Source organism: Globicephala melas, chromosome 9 (assembly GCF_963455315.2).
Source record: "Globicephala melas chromosome 9, mGloMel1.2, whole genome shotgun sequence".
NCBI lineage: Eukaryota > Metazoa > Chordata > Mammalia > Artiodactyla > Delphinidae > Globicephala > Globicephala melas.
This window is the reverse complement of record NC_083322.1, coordinates 4,813,766-4,825,903: the sequence shown is the minus strand read 5'-3', so window position 1 is coordinate 4,825,903 and position 12,138 is coordinate 4,813,766.

Sequence of the window (12,138 nt, the reverse complement as noted above, 5' to 3'; positions counted from 1 at the left end):
TTACAAAACTCTAAAACAATGCCACTCTTCTCAATATTTTCTTGTTTTGGAAAATATTATTTTTCATAAAATGTGTTATTTAAATTAACATGCCAGGGGTTTATTATTGTTGCTTTAAAATGAGTTAATAGGGGCTTCCCTGGTAGCGCAGTGGTTAGGAATCCGCCTGCCAATGCAGGGAACACAGGTTCGATCCCTGGTCCAGGAAGATCCCACATGCCGCGGAGCAACTAAGCCCATGCACCACAACATTGAGCCTAGCCTGCACTCTAGAGCCTGCGAGCCACAACTGTTGAGCCCGTGAGCCACAACTATTGAGCCCGCATGCCACAACTACTGAAGCCCACACGCCTAGAGCCCATGCTCCACAACAAGTGAAGCCACCGCAATGAGAAGACCACACACCGCAACAAAGAGTAGCCCCCGCTCACCGCAACAAGAGAAAGCCCGCACGCAGCAACGAAGATCCAACGCAGCCAAAAACAAATAAATAAATAAATTTTAAGTAAATAAAGAAATAAAATGAGTTAATAAACAAAGGTATTAAATTTTTCTCAATTTTAATTTCTAATATTGATAAATATAACCTACATAAACAAATCTCCTTGGGGACTCAGGAATTTTTAACAGTATAAAGTGTCCTGAAACCAAACACGTGAAACCTTTTTATTGAGAACTTTCTGCTTCAGCAGAAACATATATTATATCGCAAATGGTTTTCATATTGGATGGGAAGAAGTCCAAATTGTAATATGAAGAGTTCTCCTCCAGCTTTAAGCGGGATCCTACTGTCATGTAGTACGTAGCTGATCTAGGCCAGAGGTTCTCAAACCTGCACGTGCATCACAGCCACCTGGAGGGCTTGCTCTACCCGATTTCCCAATTCAGCGCTTCTGAATCTGCATTTCTTACAAGTTCCCAGGTGGTGCTGCTACTGCTGGTCTAGAGTCCACACTTTGAGAACCACTGGTCTAAGTTACTGCTTCTAGGATTTTTTTCCAAACTATTGTGCCAACTCCATTAAGTAGACTAATTTTTGTCTGAAACATTAGTTAGAAACAAAAATCTGGCAGATATTAGTAGGAGACTAAGCCATTCATAGATCCTTGACGTTGGGGCTTATACTAGGAACGATAAGAGAAAGGAGAGTTTGTGTCCATTCGGGTGGATGAAACCTCTGCAGGCAAGCAGTGGGGTGACAGGTGAAGGAACCATATCACCCTCACATCCAACATGACTTTCCTTTGGGGAGGTTTGTGTTTTGGTAACATTTTAAAATTTTCAATTTCTAAATAACACTGTTTAGTTAAAAAAATACATAAACAGGGCTTCCCTGGTGGCGCAGTGGTTGAGAGTCCGTCTGCCGATGCAGGGGACGCGGGTTCATGCCCCAGTCCGGGAAGATCCCACATGCCGCGGAGCGGCTGGGCCCGTGAGCCATGGCCGCTGAGCCTGCGCCTCCGGAGCCTGTGCTCCGCAACGGGAGAGGCGGCAACAGTGAGAGGTCCACGTACCGCAAAAACAAACAAACAAACAAAAAATACATAAGCATATTGTACTGTGTTGAATAGTGTCTCCCAACCCCCTCAATTCATGTCCTTCTCATAACCTCAGAATGTGACCTTATTTGCAAACAGGGTCATTGCAGATGTAATTAGTCAAACTAAGATGAGGTCATTCTGGAATAGGGTGAGCCCTTAATCCAATACGACTGGCAACCTTACAAGATGAGAAGAGATGCAGAGACAGACGCACACAGAGAGGAAAATGCCATGTGAAGACAGAACAGAGGCTGGAAGCCTGCAGCTGCAGGCCGAGGAACAGCAAGCAGAAGGACGTGGAACAGACTCTCCCTCTCAGCGCCTGAGAAGGAACCAACCCTGCTGGCTTCCTACTGGGTGTAAGTCCCCCAGTTTGTGATAATTTGTTAAGACAGCCTTCAGAAACGAATACAGATTCCAAGACAATGAGGGAATTCCCTGGCGGTCCAGCGGTTGCAACTCGGTGTTTTCACTGCGGAGGGCCCGGGTTTCATCCCAGTTAAGATCTCCCATGCTCCCATGCCGCGATGACGAAAGAAGACTCGTGCATCAGACACTTGTATGCTGCCTCCCATCCTCCTGACCCATCTGCTTCTTGCTCCTGTTCCTACAGTCAGGCCTGCAAGGACCCTGATCACCTTCATGCCCTCACAGCACCTCCCAGCTTCTGTCCCTAGGGGCTCCTTGTCGATGCTGCGAGCTGGCCCTGCTCAGCACCAAAGGCACATACGGCCCCGGAGGTGGGACTCTGGACTCAGTGAATAAATTCTTCCCTCTTTCTGCCCTGGAAAGATTATCCTGAAATGTAGATTATGTAGCTTTTCAGAGAACGTCCTGTGAGATTGAGCAATCCATCAATCTTAGTGGTCAGTGTGGTGACACACATGGACCTTGGTCCCCTCCTTCCCCGCCTCCTTCCTCTGTGCCTCCCTCTCCCTTTCCTCGGATTATATTACCTATTAAAGCAGGAACAACAGGGACTTCCCTGGAGGTCCAGTGGTTAAGACCACAGGGGGCCGGGTTCCATCCCTGGTCAGGGAACTAAGATCCCGCAAGACTTGCCGTGCGGCCAAGAAAAAAAAAAAAAGAAAGAAAGAAAAGAAAAAGATCATTCTGACTCTACTGCAGAGAAGATTGGACGAATAAATGGGGGAGCCTCAAACAGTCAAAGAAAGGGACTGTGGCTGGGACTTGAGCAGGTGGCAGAGGATATTTCCTGAAGATGAGCTCAGTAGTAGCCCCCACTCTTCTGCACTGGTCACGTCTCTGTTTCTTTCTCCACCCCCTCGAGCCTAGGTGGGCATAGTGGGATCGCTTTGACTGATGCAATATGGCGGAAGGGACACTGTGCCAGTTACGTGCAAACACCTTCACTTCCACTGGCAACTTCCACTGCCTGCCTTCTGTAGTCTTGCTCTTGGCACTCGGCTGCCGTCCTGTAAGCAGCCCACGTCCTGTGGAGAGGCATGAGGGGGCCTCCACCTGACGGCCGCAGCTGAGCTCCCCTCCCACAGCCGTGCACGGGCCCTGTCTTAGACCAATGCAGTCAACCTTCTGTTCTCCAGTTCTCAGCAAGAGCCACCCTGCTGAGCCCACTCCACCTACCGGCCACAAGAGACACTAGCTGTCCTATCCTATGAGGGCTGCTGTTACTAACAAACTGGGCACTTAAACAACAGAAATGTATTGTCTTGTGGTTCTGGGGGCTAGGAGTCTTAACCAAGATGTCAACAGGGTTAGCTCCTCCTGTGGCTGTGAGAGAGGATCTGCTCCAGGCGTCTCTCTTGGCCTGTAGATGGCCATCTTCTCACTCTTCATATCATCCTCCCTCTATGCATGGCTCTGTGTCCAAATGTCCCCTTTTTAACAGGACACTGGTCATATTGGATTAGGGCCTACTCTGATGAGCTCGGTTTAACTTGATTACCTCTATTAAGACCTTATTTCCAGGGGCTTTCCTGGTGGTCCAGTGGTTAAGAATCCACCTTCCAATGCAGGGGACGTGGGTTCGATCCCTGGTCGGGGAATTAAGATCCCACATGCCGTGGGGCAACTAAGCCCGCGTGCTGCAACTACAGAGCCCACACGCCACAACTAGAGAGCCCACGTGCCAAAACTACTGAGCCCGCATGCTCTGCAGTCCACACGCCACAACTAGAGAGAAGTCCGTGGGCTGCAACGAAAGATCCCATGTGCTGCAACTGAGACCCAACGCAGATAAAAATAAATAAGTTTAAAAAAATAAAAATAAAGTGTTATATAAAGACCTTATTTCCAGATCATGTCACATTCTGAGATACTGGGGGTGAACACTTCAACATATGAATTTGAGGGATACACAATTGACACCATAATAAATTATAAATTATAAATAAATACAATTTATTATATTTAATAAATTATATTTATTATATTAAATTATATTTATTAATTTATTATATTATTATAAATTATAAATATTATAACCATAATAAATTGCTCTTTTAAGCTCCAGTACTGAGGTGGTTTGCTATGCTCAAAAGATAACCAGAACAGGTAGCTGTGGAGGTGAAAGGAAGCATACTTTTCAGGAGATGTTAAAAATCCCTAAAACATGGTAATTGGGTTGGATGTGAAAAAGACTGCAGAAGACACTACAGGTTTCCTACCCAGCCCCCATCCTTCTTTTTCTTTACTATAAGTCACCATTCTTTCCTTCTGGTTATGTCTTCACTAAATTCTGGCCCTATTTACCTCCTGAAAGAGAAATCCTAAATAACCTAAGCAAATCACAATAATTACATTTCTAGTCTCAGTGATTGGATTAAGGCACGTGGCTCAATGCGAGGAGAGAGAAATCTGCTGAAGGTGCTTCTGGGGAAAGTTTCTTATCTCTATTTGTGTGTGTGTGTGTGTGGTACGTGGGCCTCTCACTGTTGTGGCCTCTCCCATTGCGGAGCACAGGCTCCAGACGCGCAGGCTCAGCGGCCATGGCTCACGGGCCCAGCCGCTCCGCGGCATGTGAGATCTTCCCGGACCGGGGCACGAACCCGCGTCCCCTGCAGCGGCAGGCAGACTCTCAACCACTGCGCCACCAGGAAAGCCCCGGTTTCTTACCTCTTAAAAGAGACACAAGGAAACAATGATCCTTTCTCTCCCTCTGATCTTCCTGTGTGAGGATGTGATGCCTGGAGAGAGCCAGGCAGTACACTGAGGACGGCAGAAAAGAATGATGGCAGCTCCCAGGTTCCTGGGGATATGGCAGAGTCACTGCATTGACCACCCTGGAGTCACCCCAGCTCACGACTTCTCGTTATGAGACTCTAAATCCCATTATTATTTAAGCTTTTTTGTGTTGAGTCATCTGTCATTTACAGTGTACACTTGTCTGTCAAATAGATAAGTAACTATTCAGGAGCTCAGAAGAAGTTTGAGATGGAAACAGAAAATTTCTGGTCATTTAAATATGAATGGATTGGGGTGCTGGTAGGTAGATCAACAGGAAGAAGGGCAAACTTCAATAGAAAATACACAAAGGATATGTATGGAAAGTCTCCACTCATTTACCTAATAAATGTTGACTGAGTGCCTAGTATGTGCCAAGCACTCTTCTAGGCTCTGGGAATAAAGCAATGAACAAAAGAATGCAAAAATCCCCACTGTCATGGAGCTTCACTCTAGCATCGGTATTTAGTGGGGGAAATGCAAAAGCACAATAACTAGCGTAGACTGAAAAAAAATGCACAACCTAAAAGTTGAGAATTCTGTTTTGTTTGGTGGACAAACCTGAGGTCTTAAGCCTGGGACGCACGCTCTCAGATAGCTCTGAGGGACTGCTTTGAAGAGATGGAGGAACCAGGATATAGAGGAGCTTTTGCAAAAAAGACCAGGTAGTTGGAACTTCAAAAGATTACTATTAATTAAAGAAAACCAGACATCTCAAGTTAAGGAATTTAGCGCTTTTCTATGTATGGGAGGATGCAAAAGTCTGGGCTCACTGAAATCATTCCTTTGCTCTGCACCCAGCTCTCTGGGGCCAGCATCCTGTGCTTTCTCATCCTGAATCTCCTCAGGGTGCATCCTCGGGTCTGGCTGCAGTGGCTGATGGCTAGATGGCGGGCATCCTGTTTCCATCCTGAGTTCCCTCAGGGCTCACTGTCTGGGCGGCTGTAATGCGACAGCTCGATGGCTGCAACATCCTTTGTTTACTGATATGACAGCAACATTTTTTTCACTCACACTAGAAAATGCTTAACCTCAACTATCATTGAGGAGTCACAAATAACTTACATATTTACACTCACTTACTTACCAAATTGGAAAAAATATAAGCCCTCGATAATATCCAGCCGTGGCAGTGGTGTGGTGAAACAAGCACTCTCATCCACAGTTGGTGGGACCGCAGCCTTGTGCAACCGTAGGGAAGATCAACTGGGCGACAGTTATCAAAATTCCTCCAGGATGTTCATTTTAACAGCAGAACCCTGGACACCAGCAAAGTATCCAGCAACAAGGCACTGGTTAGATAACTTATGCATGGTCCATCTATACAATAAAGTAGATCTGTATATGCAAAGTTAGAAGTGCTTAAAGATATATTATTAAATGAATAGCACAAAATGCAAAACAGCATGATCCATTTGTATAACAATTTTTAAAACATCATACAAATTCGTATATAATAATATATGCCTTAAAGTTTTGTGGTTTTGGTTTTTTTCCTCAGATGGAAGAGCAAGAAGATGCTATTAGCATTTTTCCTTTAGGGACAGGAAATCACGTCTATTTACCTTGCTTTTTAATTGTAGCAGACTCTGTGGATTGGTTCCCTGTGTCATTCATAACCCCCACCCCCTGCCTTCCCCTCCAGTAGAGGTAGGGGAAATGCTCCTGTCCTTAGATTCCCGTGCAGCTAGGTTGGCCTCGTCACTCTGCAGATGTTCTACCCAGGACAGGAAGGAAAAGCCTCAGGGAAAGCCGTTCAGAAGGGACTCACTTGGACACGATTTAAGCTCCTCCCTGCTTTCTCCGTGAACCGGATGTGGAAGGAGGCCTTCGCTCCCATGGTGACTTCCCGCGCTAATCAGGATTACAGCCACATCGGAGCCACTGCGGAAGAACGCAAAGGCAGCTGGATTCGCCCCTGCTGCCGAGCCCACTGCTCCCACCTGTGATGAGTCGACCATCGAATTTGACGCCATCTGCACAGAGAATATTGGAGTGAAGATTGTGCAGTTGAAGTGATTGTGGTTTATTTGAAAGAATCAAGGACCAGAGCACCCAGAGGAGATTCAGCACCTCCAGGGAAGCAACAACATCACTGTCAGTCATCCTTGAAATGAAGCAAGTGCTCCATTAGCTGGAGCCAACAGCCTGCTACCCACTACTTTCCAAGAAGATTCTGAGCTTCAGAACCCTACATCTACCAAATACAGTTGATTGATTTTTAGTGTTAGTAAAGTATTACAGAATGGGATTCCCAGCTGAGGACACACATTTTTCAACAAGGCTTCTATCCAGGAGAGGATGTAGCCTTATGGATCTTTACAAATTCCTGGTGGAGATGGACGTTTCTGGACTATGTTGCACAAAGATGGACTCGACAAATGTCTATTTTTGTTGTTGTTGTTGGTTTTTGTTTTTGTTTTTTGGCTGCGTTACACGCCATGTGGGATCTTAGTTCCCCAGCCAGGGATCGAACCCACACCCCTTGCAATGGAAGCATCGAGTCCTAACCACTGGACCTCCAGGGAAGTACCAGAATGATCTTTTCTAAATGCAGATGTGATCATTTCCCCTCTACTTTAAACGGTTCAATGGCTCCTCATTGTGTTAGGATAAAAATAAAATTTTTAACATAGACTGTGTCAGTCAGGTCCCTGGTGGGGAAAACATGGCGTACTCAAAGTGAGCAGTTTGAGGCAAGTTTAAGAAATGTACTACGTAGAAGGGCGTCAGTAGGATTTAGTAGTGTTACCCTTTGATCGTGTGGCAATTCATATATTACAAACATTTCCATATTCAAACATTATCTCCTTTGAGTCTGACACCAACTCAGTGATCTAGTCAGGAATTCTTACCCCAATTTTTTAAAAAATAAATTTATTTATTTGATATTTTTATTTCTGGCTGCGTTGGGTCTCTGTTGCTGCACACGGGCTTTCTCTAGTTGCAGCAAGCCGGGGCTACTCTTCGTTGCGGTGCGCGTGCTTCTCATTGCGGTGGCTCCTCTCCTTGCGCAGCACAGGCTCTAGGCGCGTGGGCTTCAGTAGTTGTGGCACTCGAAGTAGTTGTGGCTCTCAGGCTCTAGAGTGCAGGCTCAGTAGTTGTAGCGCATGGGCTTAGTTGCTCCGCGGCGTGTGGGATCTTCCCCGACCAGGGCTCAAACCCGTGTCCCCTGTGTTGGCGGGCTGATTCTTAACCACTGCACCACCAGGGGAGTCTCTTACCCCAATTTTAAAGTTGAAGAGGGCTTCCCTGGTGGCGCAGTGGTTGGGAGTCTGCCTGCCGATGCAGGGGACACGGGTTCGTGACCCGGTCCGGGAGGATCCCATATGCCACGGAGCGGCTGGGCCCGTGAACCATGGCCGCTGAGCCTGCGTGTCCGGAGCCTGTGCTCTGCAACGGGAGAGGCCACAACAGTGAGAGGCCCGCATACCACAAAAAAAATTAAAAAAAATAAAAATAATAAAAAATAAAATTGAAGAAACTGAGGCTGAGAGTCATTATGTCTGACTTGTCTAAGATCACCTGGTTAATAAATAAATAAGTTGGGAATAAAAATTGACCTTGGGGGGCTTGGGGAGGGACGGATTGGGAGTTTGGGATTAGCAGATGCAAACTATTATATAGAGAATGGATAAACAACAAGGTCCTACTGGGAACTATATTCAATATCCTGTGATAAAACATAATGGAAAAGAATATGAAAAAGAATGCATATATATATGTACAACTGAAAATCACTTTGCTATTCAGCAGAAATCGACACAACATTGTAAATCAACTATCCTATCCTTCAATAAAATATATATATATATATTTTTTGGCCACGCCACACGGCTTGCAGGATCTTAGTTCCCCGACCAGGGATCAAACCCAGGGCCTCGGCAGTGAAAGCATGGAGTCCTAACCTCTAGACCACCAGGGAAGTTCCAAAAGTTTATTAAAAAAACCACAAAAACCCACAACTGATCTTGTGGATCCTCCACCATAATCTGGGAGTCTTTCAAACACCTTCCTATCTTTTTGCTTTCCTTCCAACTATTGTCCTATCCTCTTTTTGAACATGACAAGAAGGCAGTTGGGTAATGGAGACTAACGGCAAACTCTAGCATGTTTCCCAAACCTTTTGCCTTGAGCCCGGGCTCAAAGTTCCTATCGTCTCATCACTAATTAAAGGCTATGGAGCAAGGGTTCATCGGCTGTCGGGTTTGCTGCTGCTCTGGTTTAACATTGATTTCAGTGTTTATAATGGGGTTGACACTACTCAGAACATTCCCTGACAAATCTTGGCTTCTATCTTACTGCAGTGTTTACAGCAGCATGGGTAAACCCAAAGTGTCAGCGAATCCTAAATTATTCATCGTTGGCTTGTATTCTTCATAACTGCATAAGACTTTGAGTCTATCTAAAGTCTGGGGACATCACAATACTTCAGACAAAATAATGAACTCATACTGTGAGGGGCTTGTACAGGAGGACTCTGAGTACTGTTGAATTTCCCCCTCTGCTATATTTACCCCTCTGCTTCCCCTCTAGGGAACGCTATCACTTCTCATACCAATGCAAGCAAGGTACCACTCTATTTCTCTCACACAAAAATTACTTTCAGGCTTCCTTGGGAAATTGAAAAGGTAATTAAGAATTTTTTCAAGAGGAGGAAATCTCAAACTTTTCTCCTCTTTACCTACCTCTGGGCTACACTATCATATAGAAAATAAGAGTTCAGGGTCAGGACAGGAATAAAGACGCAGACATAGAGAATGGACTTGAGGACATGGGGAGGGGGAAGGGTAAACTGGGACGAAGTGAGAGAGCGACATGGACATATATACACAACCAAATGTAAAATAGCTAGTGGGAAGCAGCCGCGTAGAACAGGGAGATCAGCTCGGTGCTTTGTGACCACCTAGAGGGGTGGGATAGGGAGGGTGGGAGGGAGATGCAAGAGGGAGGGGATATGGGGATATATGTATATATATAGTTGATTCACTTTATTATAGAGCAGAAACTAACACAACATTGTAAAGCAATTATACTCCAATAAAGATGTTAAAAAAAAAGAAAGAAGAGTTCAAGAGAGATGATACCTTAAAATTTTAAAAAGAATTACTATGTAGAGCTTTCCTTACTTTTTTAACATACATATTCTTTGCTATAATATCTATTCAATTTTCAGAAAATTGATGTGTAATATTGTAAAACTGGCATAGTAAAAAAGGTTTTCCAAAATTCTAGGTTATAAACCACCCTTCGGGGCTTCCCTGGTGGCGCAGTGGTTAAGAATCCGCCTGTCAATGCAGGGGGCATGGGTTCGAGCCCTGGTCCAGAAAGATCCCACATGCCGTGGAGCAACTAAGTCCGTGCACCTCAACTACTGAGCCTGTGCTCTAGAGCCCGTGAGCCACAACTATTGAGCCCGCACGCCTAGAGCCCGTGCTCTGCAACGAGAGAAGCCACCCACCACAATGAGAAGCCCACGCACTGCAACAAAGAGTAGCCCCTGCTCACTACAACTAGAGAAAAGCCTGCGCGCAGCAACAAAGACCCAATGCAGCCAAAAATAAATAAATAAATTTATTTTAAAAAAATAAATAAATAAACCACCCTTCGTAACAGGAATAGGGGAAGAAAGAGGAGGTTCGAGACTTTCCATTTTTACTTTGGACCTTGACAATTGCCTTGATTTTTATGCAAGAAGCATGTCTTGCTTTTGTAATCAAGACTTTTTGATTAAAAAAGTAAAATTTCCCTGTTGTTGAGTATTATTCTGGAAAAAATAATCTGAACTTCCAAGTGTTAGCTATTATACTGTACTGTTATAGTAGAGACTTTTTTGAAATAAAAGCTATTCCCAGCTGGTATATTACAATCAAGAATCAGACCTTAAAGCATGTGTAGATCCTAAATAAAGCAGAACCTCTTTCTTCTTGAATAGGTTATAACTTCCTAGATTCTTCAGCTATGGATTACAAGACAAGGCAATTTTAGAAAATATTAACTGTAATCTCCTCCACAGTTTATTGACGTCCTTGTCCTTCCCCCAGATAGGGGAATATATATCAATCAGTTTGCGTTAGTCTAAAGGAGAAAATCCTCAGGGTTATCTCAAAAGCTTCAGAAAAAGCATGTGAAAAATTTAATACCCATGTGTGATAAAAAAAATTATTATAAAATTAGGAATAGAAAGAAACTTCACTAACCTGCTACCAAAAATCTATAGCAGATATTCTAGGTGATAGATAAATTTTATTTATTTATTTAATATTTATTTATTTATTTGGCTGCAATGGGTCTTCATGGCTGCGTGCGGGCTTTCTCTAGTTGCGGTGAGTAGGGACTACTCTTCGTTGTGGTGCCAGGGCTTCTCACTGTGGTGGCTTCTCATGTTGAGGAGCACAGGCTCTAGGTGAGTGGGCTTCAGTAGTTGTGGCATGCAGGCTCAGTAGTTGTGGCGCATGGGCTTAGTTGCTCCGCGGCTTGTGGGATCTTCCTGGACCAGGGCTCGAACGCATGTCCCCTGCACTGGCAGGCAGATTCTTAACCACTGTGCCACCAGGGAAGCCCTAGATGCATTCTTTTAAGAAGGGGAACATGACAAGTATCCCAGCTGGCCAACACCGCAGGAGCGGAGCTGGATGGAAAAGGTACAAGAAGAGGAAGAGGAGTATCAAAACTGTTACTATTTGAAATGACATAAAATCATCTCTATTAAAAAGCCAACAAAATCAACAAGATATTGGAACTAATGAGAGATTCAGCAATGATGCCAGGTTCAAGATCGACTTATGAAAAAAATGAGTGTCTCTATCAATCTAGGGACACCCAGGAGACAGAGGCACACAATAACTTCAGCGGGGAAAGTTTAATGTAAAGGCTTATTAGGCCATGATAGGAGAGTAAACTAAGATGGGAAGAAAGCTCTAAAAGATGCCCTAAAGGACCTACTTGGAAGGGGCTTCAGACCTCGTTGAAGAAGGTATGGTTGTAGCCCACTGGATGGCTGAGAAGTTCCGGGTTTGCTTGGGCCAGGTCTGGTCACGGTCTCCAGACAAGAAGAAACCCTGAAGGGCATGGCAAGCCACTGCTGTTGGGTGAATGACAGGTGGGCACAGAGGGGGTGCACGCACGGGGAACCAGGGGGCTGCTGCAAGCTGGAAGCCCAGAGTGCCTGCTGTCATGTCAGGAGGGCTCTGGGAAGCAGTCTGCAGGATGCAGGCAAGCTGAGGCTGGTGTGCAGGTGTCCAGAGGGCGTCAGATATGCGGAGAGCCTGCTGTGAGTACTGCTGTAACTGGGAGCTGGAGAATTCAGAAGTCTCTCTAAATTGAGGATATAGAGTTGAAAGTCCAGAGAAGCCAAGACAGAGTTTGGACACAGAGCGCTGGGGAGGAGATT